Consider the following 21,032-nt stretch of genomic DNA (forward strand, 5'->3'; position numbering starts at 1 on the left):
AAGAAAGCATATAAAAGAGCATACTGGTCAAATAGAGAAGTGCTGTTGTCCCCGGCTGTGAAGTCCGATGAAGCTGAAACAGTGTGTGTTTTGCCATATTCTCAGCATGCATTCCAGATAAAACATATTATACAACAGCATTGGAGCATTCTACAATATCATGAATGCTTCAGCACTTTTCCAAAATTTGCCTTCTCGCGAGCATGGAATCTGAAACAACATCTCACTAAAGCCCTTTATCGTTCTGAAACGATTAAACAAAATGAGAGAGGAATTCATTTACCATGTTCTGCATGTTCTATGTGCCAGTACAGTGTTAAGCTGGAAGACTTACAACTTCCTGAATGGGTAATCAACCGTAGATCTTTAAAACCCACTCATTGTAACACAAAAAATGTGGTCTATATCATTCAATGCCCCTGCCAGTTGTTATATATAGGACACACTATTAGAAAAATTCGTGTACGCATTGGGGAACATGTGAGCAGGATAGTTAAAGAAGTTGTAGAAGCTCCTCTCACACCACATTGGCTTCAGAAAAAACATCCTGTGTCCTCCTTGCGATTCTCAATTCTAGATGCCCCGATGTTACCTAGGGGAGGTGATATGCAGGCTAAATTGTATGCCTTAGAGCAGAAATGGATCTACACCTTGGGCACCCTGTCTCCTAAAGGGTTAAACAGTGAGGTTGAATGGAGAGCTTTTTTGTGATTGTTCATAATATTGGCTCTGTACATGTTCTCTGTTAAGGAAGGGTGTTTATAACTTAATCTGTTTATTTGTTTTGTGTTACTTTGTTTCATTTTGTTTCACTTTGATTTCACCAGCGAGTAGCAGTTTTCTGTGAAGAACGAGTGCAGCATTAGGCTTTAGAGTTTAGAGTTTAGTGAGCATAATGATGCAATAGCGTTCAGGGTTCTGACGTAGTAGTCTCACCGGCTCTGCATTATCCTTAAATAGCGTCTGTACTTTGCTTGCCCGGTTTGAGACATTAGAGAAGAAACGTCTTTTTGAGAGATCTAGCTTTTTAATTGCATGGTGAGTGTACTCTACCGGTAAATAGCCATAAGATAGAGTTATAGCTTTTTATAAACTAAATTTATTGTAAAGAATTGTTGTTTACAGCATTTATTTCTTGTTTTCAGTGACTTCACTACCAGCTCTAAATCCAGCTGTATTGTCGGTTCCCTGACGCAGCCACGAAACGTGCACATAGTAACATAGTAGATGACGGCAGATAAAGACGCGAATGGTCCATCCAGTCTGCCCAAGCTGATTCAATTAAAAAAATTTTTTTCTTCTTCTTCTTAGCTATTTCTGGGCAAGAATCCAAAGCTCCGCCTGGTACTGTGCTTAGGTTCTGACTACTGAAGTCCGGCAAAGCTCACTGCAGCCCATGTACACCATCCCAGCCACTGAAGCCCTCCCCCGCCCATCCTCCCCCAAACGGCCATATACAGACCCAGACCGTGCAAGTCTGCCTAGTATTGGCCTTAGTTCTTCAATATTTACTATTATTTTCTGATTCTAGATCCTCTGTGTTGTCCCTTACGTTCCAGGCATCCACCACCCTCTCCGTAAAGAACAATTTCCTTACATTGCTCTTACCACCCCTCAGCCTCAAATTATGCCCTCTGCTTTTACCATTTTCTTTTCTCTAGCCTCAGTACTATTTCTACAGTGTTTACCCAGTATTACACATGTAGTAATGTTGTTATAAGCCTGTCTTAAGGCAGTGTTGTTTAAGTGCTAATGTGGAATGACTAATGTGACCATTCATTTTTTTCCTCAAAATGGGACATCTACTGATTTTCAGTCCCGCCCTAGCCCCGCCCCTAATTTCTTCCATTCATTTTTCATATACACACAATATCTTATGAATTCATAATGGTAACCATAACATTAAAAAACCCCACAAAGCACACGGTATGCAGAAAAAAATGTTAATGATCTATATTCGGGTCTTTTTCAAAGAGGTCAAGACAGATGACTTCAAAATATGCAATATCACCTCAGTAACGATAGAAAAATAGACAAATATAGTGGAAAATATAGACAGCAGTGACGAATAAACTTGGAAACTATGTCCAATAGCACTATAAAGATAAATAGTATTATGCCCAGTAATCTAATGTATTATACAACACAATACCAGAAGATCAGTACTACAATTACATAATCCACTGTTTTATTCTACTATCGTATCACGTCGGAACCAGTCACTATTCAAAGCTAAGTCCTTTTTCATAACTATAAAATTCATGGAAGCATTTATATTTTCAGCATAGCTTTTTAGCTAGCGTATTTAAAGGTACTTTAAATTAAAAATCCTTTTTGAACACTGCAATGATTGGTAGGTGAGGCCGAGTTTTCAGCCTTCATGTCTCTGAGCAGAGTTCTAAATAAAAAATAAGTTCCTTAAGTGTATCGATGAACTAGCGGAGACTCTTGATAAAGGCACAGACGCCGAAACGCTGCCAGTGTCGAGCCTATTCAGCCACTGTAGCATACCGATCAATAAAGTGATTTTTTTGAACTGTACACCTTGGCTGATCTCTTGACATCTTGCCCTCACGACTCCCTCGTTGTGAACTCTGAGCCGTCATGAAGTTCCTATTCCTGCAGAAAAAAAACTCCAAGGAAATCCATGAAAACATTAAGTGAAAAATGCCCATCATACTCCACATTGAAGAAGAGGTATGCAAACTTCCAGCGTGGAAATTTCGGGAACAAAGATGCAGCAAGGTCTGGGCGGTCTCAAACGGTGTCAACTCCTGAACTTGTTGACCGTGTCCATGAGCTGATTTTGTCAGATTGGCGAATATCAGCTAAAACAACTACTGAGACACTTCAGATATCCAGGAAACATTTTTGGGTGTATAATGCCCAAGCAACTACAGTAGATATGCAGAAGCTGTAAACCAAGTGGGTGCCCAAATGTTTCAATGTTGACAATGTTGAGTGGACTATCCCAGTATGACAATTCTTAAGTTTTTATGACACTTCCAAGTTGATTTTGCAGCATTTTCACTAAGCTGGTGCCAACTTTTTGAAACGACTAGTTACTGTTGATGAAACATGGTTATCCCACTATGATCCTGAGACAAAACAACGGTCCATGCAATGGCGGCACTCAGGTTCTCCAAGGCCAAGGAAATTCAAGACCCAAATGTCAGCAGATAAGGTCATGGCCACAGTGTTTTGGGATCAGGAAGGTGTTGTAATGACTGACTATCTTCCAAGGGGCCACACAGTCAATGTGGAATATTACTGTAACTTGCTGTTCCCATTAAAGGAAGCATTGAAAGAAAAAAAGGAGAGGAAAGCTGCAAAAAGGAGTCCTCTTTTTGCATGACAATGCACCTGCTCACAAGGCTGGCAAAACGATGGATGTTTTGATGCACTTGGGGGTTCAGTGCATAGACTATGCACCCTATTCACCAGATCTCGCTCCACCTGACTATTTTCTATTTCCAAACCTTAAAAAGAGTTTGAAAGGATGACAATTTTTGAGTGATTCAAAGGTGATTGCAGGGGAAGGGGTAAAACACGGACCTCGCGGATCTAAACCCGCACGTCATTAAAAATCTGAGGTCCGTGCCACTTGTAGTTAGTTTCTGGCTCTGACAGACCTTAATGACAATTTAGCGCTGACGGATCCATCTCAGCAAAGGGAGGAAAAAGTATTAGGATCCGTCAGCGCTAAAATGTCTCTGAGGTCTATCAGAACCAGAGACTAAAACCATTCCCCTTAATGAAATTTTGCAGAAAATCTCTCCTGCAAAAGATACCAGTGGCGGGGACCCAGCCCAACCGTCCGGGCTCTATAAACATTCAATTATTGCCCGCAAAGTAGCCGCGCCACTTGTAGTCTCTGGCTCTGACAGACCTCGGTGACATTTTAGCGCTGACGGATCCATCTCAGCATAGGGAGGGAAAAGTATTAGGATCCGTCAGCGCTAAATTGTCATCGAGGTCTGTCAGAGCCAGAAACTAACTACAAATGGCACAGACCTCAGGTTTTTAAGGACGTGCGGGTTTAGATCCGCCAGGTCCGTCAGGTCCGTGTTTTACCCCTTCCCTGATTGCAGCAGCGAAGCAGTATTTTAGTACCCAGACATCAGAGTATTTTTGGAAGGGTTATAGAAATTTCAGACCCGATGTGCCAAGTGTGTTGAATTTAGAGGTGAATATGTAGAATAACTTGTAAATTTCATGGTTCCATGTCATTCTCTTCTTGGTTGGGATGAGAACTTTTCAGCACTCCCTCGTATCAAAGGTTAGAAATCTTTATTGCCTGAGATATAAACTGCTCAGGGTAAACTATCATGGGACCCAGTTCAAACTCTGATTTTCATGGAACGTAATTCTCTTTTAAATAGATCATACCAATAGTCTTTTGACTTTCTATGTTAATTCATTTCTTTATAGAAAATACCTTTTGGTATATTATCATAGTAAATTATAACATTTTTCCCGGGGACAGTTCCCCTCCCTCTCCCCACCTCCTCACCCAAATAATTTCTGGGTGCCAAAACCATGGTATAGAATTTCCTTTTCTTCCCCTGCCCCCCCCCCCCCCAAAAGGAACATTGAATTTCCTTCTCCCCAAACAGGCCCCCTAGTATTCATGAACCCAACGTTGGGTGTCTCCTGGTTATGTCCTTGCTCCAGTTCTTTATCCCCTCTAGTCCCTCTGGTCACTTTTTATGTTTAAACAATTTATTCAAATGAATAAGTAAAGCTTAAATACAGCGATACAAGATTTTGTACATGAACAGTGAACTATGGGCTAGATTCACTAAACTTACCGATCCTGTAACGACGATCGCAAAACTAGTTTTACTGGTTTTGCGATCATTCCCCGACCCCAACTCGATTCACTAACCTGCTGCCCAATCAATCTCTGATCCGATCCACCCGTGCAAATGAGGGGAAATGGCATGCAAAAGTAGGAATGGATCGATTCACTAAGCAGAAGAAGAAACACCGACTGGATTTTCCGATCTGAAAATAAGCGACTGCAGAGGACTGCAGAGGACTGCAGAGGACCCGTCACTCTACTGCCCAGAAATATCAGTATCGAGGTTATAACAATATATAAAACAACCATTAAAATTAAAAATAAAACTTTAAAATAACTTTACGTATGCGTAAGAATTCATTCATGCATAAGAATTCATTCCTGTTTTATATTTTGTAAAATGCACATTGCGAGCCTGGGGTTTTAACCCGCGGTTTTTACCCACGGGTTTAAAGCATTCGCGGCTACCCAAAAAAATTATTCATTGCGTCTGTCACAAATAAAATGTCCAATTAGTAGGGCCTGCAAAATAAACTGCAGCCACCCTTCCCCCTTTCTTTACTGCTCACTTGTCGCGTGTATATGGCGACAACAATGCTTTGCGGGCGGCGCATTTGATGCCTACCAATGACGTGTGTGAATAAACCCCGCCTACTATCTATGTAGTAAAGGCTGAAGAGCTAGCGCATGCGTAAATTGCATCAATAACCAACATGGATACTCTGGGCATGCGTTTCGATCGCTCTTACAGCGATCCGGGGAGCGCTACAGGGCGTGCATCTGATCAGATCATTTGCATGTAGAATCTGTTGTGAATTGGTCGCTCGGCAAAAATTGGCCAAGAATCACCCAACAACGATCCAATCGGCAAGTTTAGTGAATCTAGCCCTAAGTCCCAAATGAGACAAGTCAAGTAAACAGCAAGAGTCTAGGTGCAGCAGCAGGAGCAGGTGTTGGTTCTTACAACCTAAACTCATCGAACAAAATCACCCTGAAGCCCCCCTTTCTCCCCCCCCCCACCCCAATAACAGAAGGCAACAAAGGAACCATTGGTTTCTGTAGTCGATTAACAATTTGACTCTTCACCGTGGGGGCTAAGGTCCAAACAGACAAAAAAGGTCACTTTTTAATCCACAAGCAACAAAAGGTGTGCCCACTGAACTAGATAGATAAGGCTGGGGACATTCTAAAAATGAAAGGAATTGACCCCAAAATATCCACAAAGAAGAAAATCCAGAGATAACCCAAAAAACTCTGTGGAGTGACGATGTTCCTAAATGGACTTTATTTGAAAGTGTCAAAGTTCCAAAGGTACACTGAAATCATCCACATAAAATAATTTCATCCACATAAAAATAAATCATCCACATAAAAGTCTTAAAGGACCTAGTCCGCTAGGGATACAGGACCCAACACTTCCGGCTCACCACACAATTGTTTCCCACGTATTCACCTTTATAGGACCCCCCAGGGGCCCCTGAAGACTTTTTGTCGCAACGCGGACCGTGTTGGGTCCTGTATCCCTAGTGGACTAGGTCCTTTAAGGCTTTTATGTGGATGATTTATTTTTATGTGGATGAAATTATTTTATGTGGATGATTTCAGTATACCTTTGGAACTTTAACACTTTCAAATAAAATCCATTTAGGAACATCGTCACTCCACAGAGTTTTTTGGTTTTTTTCTGGGGACATTCTAAGTCACACACATACACCATAAAAAAACATCCTGCTACCAAATCACATCCCAACCAGAACCCTGCAGGAGAAAGGCAGAAAATATTTACCTGGGAAGTGTGACTATTAAATTTATTTCGTAAAATCTGCATGAAAGCATTTTCTTCTTACTGCATTTGAACGTACCTAACCTTGGGCTACTGATAAAAAAATACACAAACAGCAAGAACAACAACAAAACCTTCCTAATGCTAGCGACAGGTATATTGACAAGTCAGACAAAAAAGATTCTCCCTACAACTTGTTTGCTCAAGGCTGGTAACAGGAAGAAAGACAGTGCAGAAATTGTCAGCTGTGCTCTTTTGGAAAGAAGATTCCTGTCCCCAGTACTTGGCACTGGTGCGAACACAACATTTCGCAACTTGGAGTGACAGAGAAATTACACGATTAACACTTGCTTCATTTAGCGCAATGCACCGAGACAGTAAAATAGTTCTTCAGAACAAACAGGCATTGTGCACAGAGGGCATCTCACTTTCCCTGTTAATCGGCGTTCAGAACTTCAGCCTTCTAAACGACAACAGCAGAGGAAGAAGCAGTAAAGTTGCTTCAGAATCAGAAATTCTAATACACAAACCTGAAAGGGATCATACCCTGGGATATCGTCTAGGAACAGCAGATGTTTCTGTCTGCAGCCTGCACTTCTTCAGTGTTTTCCTTTCTACTTTCACTTTCAAGATTTCTGTTCCAGATATGTGCCTTAATCTCATAGCCCCGATACTCAAACATCCACGTTAAAATCCTGTGTGCAGTAATAATTATGGTAAAAAAAATTTTCCATAAGAATAGCCTTACTGGCTCAGACCAATGGTCCATCAAGCTCAGTAGCCCGTTCTCACAGTGGCCAATCCAGGTCACTAGTACCTGGCCAAAACCCAAAGAGTAGCAATGTTCCATTATCTCAGAGTAAGCAAGATTCCGGAACCCCAAATAGTAGTAACATTCCATGCAGAATCCACAGAGTGGCAAGATTCTAGAATCCCAAGGAGTAGCAACATTCCATGCTACCGATCCAGGGCAAGCAGAGGCTTCCCCCTTATCTTAATAACAGACCATGGACTTTTCCTCCGGGAATTTGTCCAAACCTTTCTTAAAACTTCACATGCAAATGAGGTTCACGGAAATTCCATTAGATCAGTCATTGGAGAAAGCAACTAACACATGCACAGAATAGTTCACGGAAAGAGGCATAAATGTGCACATGCGCCAGGAAAAGCTAGGCACACATGAGCGTCAATCATAGGCATGCTTTATTGTAGTGCATCATAGGTGTACCTTATAAGCATGTGCCACATGCATCGATAACTGTAAGGCACTTATACTGTAGTCGCAAAAGCAATTGAAAAGGCCGGCGTTTTCACTTTTTGCTCATGTATATAGTAGTTGCATAAGTGATTAAAAGTCTGGTAGCATTTTCATTTTTTGCTGATTTTGTGAGTTTTCATCCTTTAAAAAAAAAAAAAAAAAAAGTTTGTATTGGTAAGTATGTTAGTTGGTTGGTCAGTAAGGGGGAGGGGGCTTCTTTGGTTTATCTTTTGTGATTGTTTGCTTTCCCTTTTGCAACATAACCAAGCACTTGCATGTAGCAGAGTGTGGGGAAGGGGTAAAACGCGGACCTCATGGACCTGACGGACCTCGCGGATCTAAACCCATACGGCCTTAAAAATCTGAGGTCCGTGTCGGTCCGTGTCCGTGGCGCTTATAGTTTCTGTCGCTGACAGACCTTGATGAGATTTTAGCGCTGAAGGATCCGTCTCAGCATAGGGAGGGAAAAGTGTTAGGATCCGTCAGCGCTAAAAATCTCTTCGAGGTCTGTCAGATCCAGAGACTAGTGCTGGAGTTTGGAGACTTCTTTTCCATAACGCACATCCAAAACCTATGTCCCCGCTCTCTTGGCTTCTGCTCTGTCGCTCCAGCACTAGTCTCTGGCTCTGACAGACCTCGAAGAGATTTTAGCGCTGACGGATCCTAACACTTTTCCCTCCCTATGCTGAGACGGATCCGTCAGCGCTAAAATCTCATCAAGGTCTGTCTGCGACAGAAACTACAAGCGCCACGGACACGGACCTCAGATTTTTAAGGCCGTATGGGTTTAGATCCGTGAGGTCCACGTTTTACCCCTTCCCCAGTGTGTGTGTGTGTGTTTGGGGGGGTGTCTTTGGTATACCACTGTTGGGATTGTTTCTTTGCTTGCTCTCCCTTTTTTTTTTTTTTTTTTTTTAAAGTTCTTTATTCATTTTCAAATTGAACAGCAAGTGCACAAAAGAATATACTATACAAGTTATTTCACAATAGCACATTAATCTCTACCACATAATATTCTAGTGATATAATAACCCCCCTCCCAACCATCCATCCTTTCTCACATTTTCAGTAAGAATAAACACACATATTATATAGCATATTTTAACATATTATGTATAAATTATTCCCAACTCCCTCCCCCCTTTAGTGTGCTAACAAGAAAAAAAAAAACAACAAAAAGAAAAGGAAAAGAGAAGAATCGATGACTAATCACCACAATATGTTGTCAATGGCCCCCATATTTTTATAAAATTAGTATATGTCCCTCTTTGTACTGCTATTGCTCGTTCCATTTTAAATATATGGCATAATGAATTCCACCAAAATGTATAACTAAGATTTCTGTGATTTTTCCAATTATTGATTATATGTTGAATGGCAACCCCTGTCATAACTAATAAAAGTTGCTTGTTATATGATGATATTTGACTCTTTTTCCTCATCATCATGCCAAATAACACTGTATCGTAAGAAAGTGCAACATGATTTTCTAATAATAAGTTCACCTGAGACCAGATTGAATTCCAAAATATCTTAATAAATAATAAAGTAGATGATCTAATGTCCCAGGTTCCAGATTACAGTGCCAGCATTTATTGGACTTAGAACTATCTAGTTTTTGTAAACGAACAGGGGTCCAAAACACTCTATGTAATAAAAAGAACCAAGTTTGTCTCATAGATGTACATCTCATTCTCCAAGACCAAATTCGTGGCCATTGAGCTGCAGAAATTTGATGCTTGATCTCAATGCTCCAAATGCTTGCTCTCCCTTTTAAGAGCATAAGAATAGACTTACTGGGTCAGACCATTGGTCCATCAAGCCTAGTAGCCCGTTCTCACGGTGGCCAATCCTGGACACTAGTGCCTGGCCAAAACCCAAGGAGTGGCAACATTCCATTATTTCAGAGTAAGAAAGATTCCGGAACTCCAAATAGTAGCAACATTCCATGCAGAATCCACAAAGAATAGCAAGATTCTAGAATCCCAAGGAGTAGCAACATTCCATGCTACTGGCACCAGTGGTATAGTAAGGGGGCGGTCTGCCCTGGATGCTGTCATGGTGGGGCGCCAGCACCCATCCTCCTCTCCAGTTATCTCAGTCCGTCCTCTTTTTCTGGTGCCATATGGTAACCCTAACAAGAAAGAGCTAGAGCTTCTGGTGCATCATGTCAGCGAAGATTTTGAATGATTTTTTTTTTTAGTTGCACCTTTCTACAGGCCAGAGAAACCTGCTGTGGGCCCAAATAGCTGCAGATGTCAGTGGCCTGGGGGTGAGAAAGCACACTGTGCAGCATCGTAAGCACCGGTGGCAGGATTTCCGTGGCATTGTGAAGGAGAAGGCCAGGAAAACGTGGAAATAGACAAAGGTTATGGGGGGGGGGGATAGCCTTGGTGTGATGTGAGGTTCAGCCCCCTGGAACAGCATGTGTTGGACACCATCCATTATGAGCAGGTCATGGACACATGTGGTGCCCACAGGTCTAGGATGATTCATTGAGGCCAATTCATCGCAACTGATTCAGCATGGCTGTTTCATTGCTAAATTGGCCACGATGAATTGGCCAACCTCTTGTGGGGTACAGCTATGTCCCCTCTTGCACCCCCCTTTCATCCTGACCTCTTGGGGGAGGTCAATGCCCCCTAAACCCTCCCAAAGTACAAGCGCTCCCCAGAGCCCCTCATATCATGACTTCTTGGGGGGTTATGCCCCCCTACCCCACAAGAGCACCCCCATCTCCCCAAAGAAGAAGCACCTCCCACATCCCCCCCAAGGTAGGAGTGCCCCCCCCAGCTCACATACCTGTTGAAAAGTTCACCGGTGCAAGCCGCATTTTCGATCCCCTACTGGCCCCAGCCTTGTCTCCTCTCTGACATCATGTCCTGGTCCTGCAACTAGGATGTGACATCAGAAGGGAGGCAAGGTTGGCCAAGCAGAGAGTGGAAGATGTGGCAATGAACTTTTGAAGAGGTATGAGTGTGGGGGGACAACGAGGAGGAGATGCACTAGCGCGGCGTGCGGGGCGGAGAGGAGAACCATTGGTGGGAGGTTAGGAGGAGGGGGCAGAGAGGAAGAGAGGCACCGGAATTCATCAGGAGGAGAACCACTGAGATTCATCAGAGTTTATTGCAGAGAGGATGACTCATTGTGGCCATGTTGAAATATCCCGCGATGAATCAGACGCTATGAATCATCCTGTTCTGGTGCCCATCAATGGAGAAAATGGTGATTTGGGTGTTGTTTGAGGGGGGGGGGGGCATTAGATTTCTGGTACAGATTGAATAGTTTGATTGCAACTCCTCAACTCCTTTGTGGTTTTTCTTGTAGACAATTTGCATGAGGGATTGTCCAGCAGGATGCCAGGGGGTTCCTTGTGCATCAGACATATCTGGTGAGTTGTACGGGTGCACTATACATGGTGAGGGGTGAAGAGTTCAGGTTAAATTCTGCAGTTTGTGGATCTGTATGTAATAACATTTATCCACGTTCCATTTTGTTACAGTTTAGAAGCTGTGCCCCTTTTGTGCCCTGAGGAGCCTTAGGATGAAGGGGAGTCTCATACACTTGACATCATCACCTTGAAACTGTACCCAATGGAGAAAGAGGAGACACAGACTCAGGCTCCAGATCTTGTGAATTCCCTCCCCAGGGATAGACAGGTTTTGGTTTATGCTATAGAGCAGCGATGGCGAACCTATGGCACGCGTGCCAGCTGTGGCACGCGGGAAGGTCCGCAATTAAGATATGCGGCGCGGCGGGAGGCAAGTGTGCCGGTGTCTGCTTTGCAGCTCACCTGGCAACAGGGCCGGACTGGCCATTGGGAGGACCGGGCATTGTCCCGGTGGGCCGCGGCCCATCCTCCTGTGCTGGCTGCAGTCCTGTGAGTGGATGTTTAGCCTGCCTGTCTTTCCCTTAGTATCCTATGAGCCAGGCAGTGTGTGAGGGGGAAGTGGGGAGAGGAAGAGAAGCTTCACGCTGAGTGTCACAGGAACTCAGTGAGGCTGTAGTGTGACTCCACATGTGACATCTGTAATCAGGAACAGTTCCTAGTGCTCCCATGCTAGAGAGGTGAGGATATGGGGGGATGTTAATGTGTCTAATAATGTGCTCCTCTGTAAAAACCTCTGTATCTTCCATGGGGGACATGCTAAATTCGAGGAAATAAAAAAGCTGCTTATGATGATTGCATAGAGAAGTTCAGTAAGCTGAGAGGAGGGCTGGGCTCTCTGTGAACAACCAACACACTAATCCTCTGCGCTGTACCTTATGGAAAACTCAATATAGCAAAAAACAGTAAAGTGTATATGTGGCCCTTCACAGTGCTTTTGTAAACATCATAATAAAATAACAAAGGCTCCAATAATGAAAAATAAAAGTCCTTTTCCCATACACTCAGGTTGCACAAGTCCGGTTTTCACCCGGACAGTATATTTTTTGACCAAAACGGATGTCTACAATTAGTAAAATTCCCCAATCACATATTTTTTTATGGGGACAGATTTGTATACAGCACTTCATTAGATTTTTTTTATTATACAAATTTTATCTTTTTGTAGACTTGAAGTCTTGAACAAAGAAAATGAGTACAGCAAAAAAAGCAAAAACAAATAGTGGAAGACCATTCCAAGAGGCCCGGACAGAGACATATGGAGTGATTGAACGCAGTGGGAAAGCATTGTGTATTATGTGTAATGAAAGTGTTGTGTCTCGCACATCAAGTGTCAAACGTCACTTTGAGACCAACCATAACAGTGTTGCTGAACTTGGTTTAGCTCAAAGAAAAGAGTTCCTTGTAGGAAAATTAAAGAAATATCACTCCCAGTCTCTTAGTTTTAGCAACTATCTTTCAAAAACTAATCATCTTACAGTTGCCAGCTTTCAAATTTCACTGTGCATGGCAAAACATGGTAAGCCCCTCTCTGATGGAGATTTTATCAAAAAGGCAATTTTGGCTGGGAGTAATTCACTCTTCCATGATTTCCAAAACAAGGATAAAATTGTGCAGCGCATCTCTGAGATGCCGCTAAACAGAAATACTGCAAAAGATAGGGTTCTGCGAATGGCTGCTTATGTTAGTCAACAGCTTACTTGCGACTTACAAAAAGCACCTTTCTACTCCATGTGCTTGGATGAAAGTACAGATATTACTAACCATGCAAGACTAGCGCTCATTTTGCGTTATGCTACTGGTGACATCATGAGAGAAGAGCTGGTAAAACTGCTGTCTTTGCCTGGAAGAACACAAGGGATAGATATCCACAATGCTGTGATGGAGGCTTTTTCATCACTAGACATAAGCCCAGAAAAAGTGGTTTCAGTTACTAGCGATGGAGCACCTAGCATGGTGGGGTCAACATCAGGATTCATTCATTTCTTTGCTAAGGAAGCAAAACATCCACTGATTCAATCTCACTGCATAATATATCAAGAGGCTCTCTGCGCCAAAGAAAGCAGCAAAAAACTTGACGATGTCCTCAAAGATGTAACAAAAATGGTGAACTTCATCATGGCGCGTGCTCTTAATTTTCGACAATTTCAAGCCCTTCTTGATGAGGTTCAGGCACAATATAACACTTTACTGATGTACAATAATGTTCGGTGGCTGAGCAGAGGACGAGTGTTAGAGAGATTTGTGGCCTGCTTGGAAGAAGTTAGGCTATTTATGAACGAAAAGGGGGAAGACTATCCTCAACTCGCCAACATGGCCTGGCTTACCAACCTCATGTTCTTTACAGATTTTACTAACCACTTTAATGTACTAAACAAAAAATTACAAGGCATGGGAAAAACAGCAGAAAGCATGTTTAGTGACATCAAAGCTTTTGAGAGAAAATTGCATGTTTTTGAAAAAGACCTTGAGAGTGGACAGCTAAAATATTTTCCCAACCTAAAAATACATTTGGATAATTCTACAACATTTGTGGACAGTCATAAAAAACACCAGGAAATCCACAAAGCATATTCCACCATTGTAGCCGAAGCAAAGGAGAATTTTAGTAAAAGATTTTCTCAGTTCCGTAAGATGGAGACAACCCTTTCATTTATAACTTCCCCTGAAAAGTCCACATTTGAAGATCTTGATCTTTCCTGCTTAAAGTGGTTGGATATTCAAAATTTGGAAATGGAGCTACTGGAATTTCAAGAAAGCTCTATCTGGAAAAGTAAATTCAATGACCTGCGTGCGGCTCTTGAACGTATTGAGTGTGAAAGGGTGACAAATGAAATCACTGCTAGCAGTTCTGAAAATGAAATCCTAAAAGCGTGGAATTCTCTGCCAGACAATTTTAAGTCCATGAAAGCACTTGGGATTGCTTTTCTTACTTTGTTTGGGTCATCCTATGCTTGTGAGCAGCTGTTTTCGGCTTTGAATCATATAAAATCTGATGCTAGAAACAGATTCACGGATGACATGAGTGCTGCATGTGTTGCTCTGAAATTAACGCACTATGAGCCAAGGATTGACAAGTTATCAGCATGCATGCAACAACAAAAATCACATTAATTTTTTTCAGAGCATGCCCAATGCATATGTTTACATGAAGCAGTGTTTTCAGTTTGCAGTTAAGACACTTTCTAAGTTATTTAAATATTATTTAAAGATGTTATTTAAAAAAGGGACTTTACATGGCCCTGTTGTATTCCAATCTGGAATTTCCAATAAAAACGGTTGGTTTAATTGAAAGCTCTTTTGTTTTCTTTACATCATATTATTAGAAATGTAATGATTTAACTATTTTCTAATTTGATTGTAAATTTTACAAAAAAACATGTATAGACTCTTTGGGAATGCACACCGAGTCTTGACACAGTTAACAGTTTTAAGAAGTTTATCTTTTTTTTTACTCAGAATACATTTGACATGTTATGTGAATAATACATTTAAAATATATTGTGTAACTGAATCAAATTCTTCCTAAATTCATTAAATTGAATGAAATCATTAAAACATTATAAATTGCCAATAAATTGAAATGAAAACCAAAGGATTGTGAATCAAATTGATTCTCTGACAATACAAAGATTCCAACCTTTAAAAATGATGTTACATAGTTCAGGCAACTTTATAAAGAGTTTTTAGATACTAAAATCTTGTTATTAAGGTTTAATTGACGTGCTGGCACTTTGAGGAAATTCTTTGGTTTTGTGCGGCAGTTTGGGCACTCGGGCTCAAAAAGGTTAGCCATCACTGCTATAGAGTCTATGAATCCCCCCCCCCTCCCTCCCACACACAGCATGCTGAGACAGATTGCTGAGGGAATGTTGTAGAATTTCCAGGATCTGGTAATTAAGCTGTGGAGACAGAACCAGGATCTGGTTATGGAACTGAAGAGACAGAACTAATAATCTATTCTAGATTATTGTAATATAATCTATTTGGGATTTTATAAAACTATCTTAGGAAGATTAAGGCTAATCCAAAATACAGCTGTCCATTTAATCTTTGGATTGAAAAAACAGGAACATGTTATCCCTTATTACCATCAGCTGCACTGGTTGACAATGGATGCAAGAATATTTTTCAAATTTGCTTGTATTTGCTATAAATTGCTATTTGGATTAGCTCCTTCTTATCTTCTCTCCCATTTCGAATTCTATAGGCCTACTAGGTCTACTCGGCGTACTGGTTTATTCATTTTCCCTAATCCTAAAAATTGTCATTATAGAAAGTTTTTTGACCGATCTTTGACCTACCAAGCAGGTAAAGTTCAAGTATGGTTAGATGACCTGATTCGACAGACTGCATCTTACTATACTTTTAGAAAATCAGTTAAGACTCATCTGTTCAAAAAATTTGTTACTTGATTGAAGACTGTCATAGCTTTTATACTGTAGTTTTACAAATGGAATATTGTATTGTGCCTTCTTGCGTGCTTTGTATCATCACTGAAATGTTCAGTCCTCTTATCCTGTAAAGCACCTAGAACTTTTTGGGTGTTGGCGGTATAGAAAAATAAAGTTGTTATTAGTATTATCTGGCTTTGGAGCTGTGGAGACAGAACCAGGCAATGATGATGGAGCTGAGGTGTTCTGCGTGAAAAGAGCAGCTCACGTGATGGCCCTGGCAAGTCGCTAGGTGCAGTCGGTAGGTCAGCACAATACCTTTTTGAAATGCTGTACTATTTTGTGCATGCCGCAATTGACCTCTGATGTGTTTTTTCTCCTAATGATTATACTGCAGCCCCCATATCTCCAAGCCCTACTTAGCATGGTATCTTCCATGTGTAATATGATCTGTTGCCCACCCTCTAACCCAAGAATTCTATGCAACTTCCTCCCCCCCCTTCCCGATCATCTTCCTTGTACTTTTTTAGGTCTACAAGATAATTTAGCAGGTTGGCAGTCACCAGTCCTTTCCCCCTGGCCTTCATCGTCAAAAACAGGTATGTAGTTCGACACACACCTTCGCAAGTTGACTATCACATACACACAAAGCTTTGACTGTTCTTACCCTGACCACCTCATATGTTTGGATAGACGTTTATCTTGCCAAACCTCCAATTCACAAATTTTTAAACATATTTTGTAGACGAATTCCTATGGTGGTTGACTGCAGTGTGTCTAAATCTGAAGGGGGCATGTTGGAGGCATGGTTTGGGAAAACAAACCAGGAGAAAGTTCTCCACAATTCAAACGGAAACGAAAAGACCACAGTGGAGATATAAAGAGGTGGTTGGTGTGCAGATTATTCAATAATCATAAAAGTCTGTGCAATGGCTCGACACGCACGTGTATCGGCCAATATGGCCTGCCTCACAACTCTGCATATGCAGAGATTTGTATGGCATTTTCCCCAAAATTCATACTTGAATGAGGTGTTTCATTTAAAATAGGCTACACCACTCAAGTAATTGAGTATTCAGATTAAGGCTCCTGAGGCAGGACATACTGGTCGAAACACGTGCGTGTCGGGCCATCGCACAGACTTTTATGATTATTGAATAAACTGCACACTAACATTTCTTTATATCTCCACTGTGGTCTTTTCAGAGACTTGGTTTGCCAGGGCTAGTGATTATTGCAGAAACATAGAAACATAGAAACATAGAAATAGACGGCAGATAAGGGCCCTTGGCCCATCTAGTCTGCCCACCTTAATGTCCCTCCCCTACCTTTGCCCTGTGAAGAGATCCCATGTGCCGATCCCATTTGGCCTTAAAATCAGGCACGCTGCTGGCCTCGATCACCTGTAGTGGAAGACTATTCCAGCGATCAACCACTCTTTCAGTGAAAAAGAATTTCCTGGTGTCACCTCGTAGTTTCCCGCCCCTGATTTTCAACGGATGCCCTCTTGTTGTCGTGGGACCCTTGAAAAAGAAGATATCTTCCTCCGCCTCGATGCGGCCCGTAAGATACTTGAACGTCTCGATCATGTCCCCCCTAGGGGACTAGGTTTTCTGCAATAATCGGACATTTTAGAAAATGTCTAGGGCACAATTTGGACGTTTGGGGCTTGACCTAAACAAATAAAGGTGCTCACACTGACCAGATGACCACTGGAGGGATGAAGGCATGACCCCCCCCCCCAATAAACTCTCAGTAGTCACTGACCCCCTCCAACCTCCCAAAGATGTGAATGAAACAGTACACACCTGACTGTGATAGCTTCAGATGTTATGGCCAGTCCTAGTAGAGCAGCAAGCAGATTCCTGGAATAGCCTAGTGGGTGACGGAGTGAACCATAGAGATAGGGGCTCAGGCACATATCCCATTCTAACTAGTAGGAAACCCCTGTAGCGCCCCCCCCCCCTAGGCTTCAGCATTACTCTGACCCAAGTCAACAGCAAGTTAACCATTGGTTCACAGCACAAGGTAGCAAGTAAGTTTCCCCGGGGTCAGAGTACAGTTCCACCAAATGCACTACAGTAGTTTATAAAGTTATTAAGAAATTTCTGAGTGTGTGTGAACTTCAATGTACACCTGGTAGGAAGAAGGGACTTCGCACAGAATTGCCACAAAAGAATAACAAATATTTATTGCAGAAGCTAGAGTAAAAACATAGCTTCGGTGCTGAACCATCTAAATCTTTATGGCTCAATAAAGTGCTTTCATGAATTAAATTTGACAAAGTTAATATAAAGTGCTTTTATTTTAAACCTCTAAAATCAGACTTAAAACATTCTTTAAAACTTAATCTTATGAGCCGTGGCATAGCAAGTGGGGGGTGCAGTCTGCCCCAGGCACGGTCTTCCGAAGGCCATGGCAGCACCCCGCCTCACTCACCCTCTTGCCCGCCCGCCTCTCGCTCCACGCTCTTCCCCTTGCCGCGTGCACCCCTTGTCTTCCCCCGTACCTTTTTGGTGCGCTCTCCGACGTCGCTTCCGGGACCCTCGCCTAGGAATTGACGTCAAAGGGAGCTGATATCAATGTGGGCAGCACGTTGCTCATGCCGGAGAAGTTTAAAAGGGAAAGGGAAAGGGACATGCACGTGGTGGGGGGGGAGGGGTGGCACCGCCCCAATCACCGCTCACCCTTACTACGGCACTGCTCATGAGACTTCTCTTAACATGTGTATACTTACATTACTCTGCTTCAGACCCTATTCAGTATTACCTATCACCTTGCAAGTATAAATAGCCCAGATAAGTACTCTAGCCTTTTACTGAATGTCTAATTAATTTTTGTTAAAACCAAGTTATTCTGTATCGATGTATTTGTCTCTTTTTCTTCACAAAGCAAGACTTAGCAGTTGAGAAGACTTTTCCCAGATTCAGGTAAATAAGTAAAACCTCATTAAAAACTGGTACCAGTATAAAGTGCTGTTCTCTTCTTTATAAAAATCAATCATTAAACTTTGCATGTATTATTTACTTTCAAGATTACCATAGTGCAACCGGTTTCCTCACAAATGCAGTGACATAAACAGGTATTTTTACTCTTTATCTGTTTCTGATTAACTCTGCAACTGAATCAATGTTTATATACTTTTTCTTACTTTGCCACAAAAGAATTTCTGAATCTCAGAAAGAAATCAGATAAGGGTTTTCCCAATGCCCTTTAAAATTTAACAAAAAAAAAAAAAAGTGATGTGCACATTAAAGAAAAAAAAAAGGTACCGTATTTTTTGCACTATAAGACGCACCTAGGTTCAGAGGAGGAAAACAAGAAAAAAAAACATTCTGAACCAAATTGTGTACTAATATATTTAATAAATATACTAGGTTCTGCACTCAGCCACTCTCACTCCCTACCAGGCTCTGCACCCAGCCTCCCCTCTGGTGGTCTAGTTGTGCACTTCGCACCTTGTATTCCTTTTTGCCGCTTTATAGGGCAATGGTCAGACCCCACTTGGAATACTGCGTCCAACATTGGTCTCCCTACCTAAAGAAGGATATAAAACTGCTGGAGAGGGTGCAGAGACGAGCAACCAAACTAGTGAAGGGTATGGAGAAACTGGAATATGAGGATCGACTTAAAACACTGGGATTGTTCTCCCTTGAGAAAAGGAGACTGCGTGGGGATATGATCGAGACCTTCAAAATACTGAAAGGAATCGACAAAATAGAGCAGAGAAGATTATTTACATTGTCCAATTTGACACGGACAAGAGGACATGAAATGAAGCTAAGGGGGGACAAGTTCAGGACTAATGTCAGAAAGTTCTGCTTCACACAGAGAGTGGTTGGCATCTGGAATACTCTCCCAGGGGAGATGATTGCGGAATCGACAGTCCTAGGCTTCAAAAGCAAACTAGATGCATATCTCCTTGAGAGAGGCATATAAAGTATGGTTGGCTATAAAATAAACCAGGTGTATACCTGGCAGGGCCTCCGCGTGTGCGGATCGCCGGACTTGATGGACCGAAGGTCTGATCCGGAGATGGCGCTTCTTATGTTCTTATGTTCTTATTCCTTTTTAGAACTATTTGTCAGGTATTTATTTCTTTCTTGTCTCTTGCACTTTACACATAGATATTGTCTTATCATACATGTTCACTGTATGGTTTATTATATTTATAGTATTAATTATATTTATTGTTTTATTTATTAGGTAGGTCTTTATTCACAAGGTGTGTTCTCAGGGAGAGTATGCATTTGTTATGCCTTCATAACCTCTTCTCCTTGGTGTAAAAAGTCCATCTTGTTCTGGGAGTGTGATTTGATTTGCATTTTTCCTGACATATTATGGACTACATGATGTATGAGGCTATTCTCATTTAGACTGCGGTCTGGTTTAAGTTGCGCATGGTTGCGAATGCCTTCTGAACTGTCTTGCTGATTTGAAGTTGCATGGTGCAGCCTTTGTCTATCATTAACAATGTTGTGACAGCCCATAACCTCTCACAACATTGTTTTCAGCAGATAACTAACCAGACAGCCCACATCCCATACAGCTTATTTAGTCTGACAAACACTGCTCAACCAGACAAGCACCACAACCTGTTTACCCAGACAAATACTATTCCAACCTGACCTGACTTGCTGGTACAACCAAGACAAAGACCTCTCACGCCTCAACCTCACACACACCACCCTCCACTCACCCACAAACGCGCCACCAAGGCCCGACCAAACTCTCATCAATGTGCCACACTGCTCCTACTTTATCTACTCACCATCAAGATTTGCACAGCCGACCCAATATACTCTGCCCCCATCCCAGTTCTCTACTCTTCATACCGCATGGTAAAATCCAAATTCCACACCATCACATCCCACACTCCCTACAACTATCCAGAAATTAGCTCACCCGCTGACACAGGTTCTCCCCCCACCTCAATTCCCCCCCTCTCCCACAGATCAACCAAGCCCCACAAAAAAATACAAAGATCACTGAAAAAAACTAGCCTACTCCCACTACTCCCCAACAGACCTCACTAACATCCAGACCCTCCAAGGATTCTACCTAAACATAAGATTGATGAGAAACAAATCCATTTTGATCAAAGACTGGTTAACTGAAACCAACCCCGACCTTGTCCTACTCACGGAAACCTGGCTGCTATCAGATAAAGATATTATTATCAAAGATTGTCTTCCCCAAGGATTCAAGATTCTATCCCTAGCCAGAACTTGGGGAAGGGGAGGAGGACTAGCAATAATCTACAGAGACCATCTAAACTGCACCACTCTCAACTCCAAATCTTCCCCCAACTTAGAAACGCTAGCCATCTCACTAACCTCAAAGTCATTGGCCTCCTCCCTAACAATCACACTGTTCTATATCCCACCCAATAAATGGACTTTAGC

The sequence above is a fragment of the Geotrypetes seraphini genome, chromosome 10 (assembly GCF_902459505.1).
Source record: "Geotrypetes seraphini chromosome 10, aGeoSer1.1, whole genome shotgun sequence".
NCBI classification, from domain to species: domain Eukaryota; kingdom Metazoa; phylum Chordata; class Amphibia; order Gymnophiona; family Dermophiidae; genus Geotrypetes; species Geotrypetes seraphini.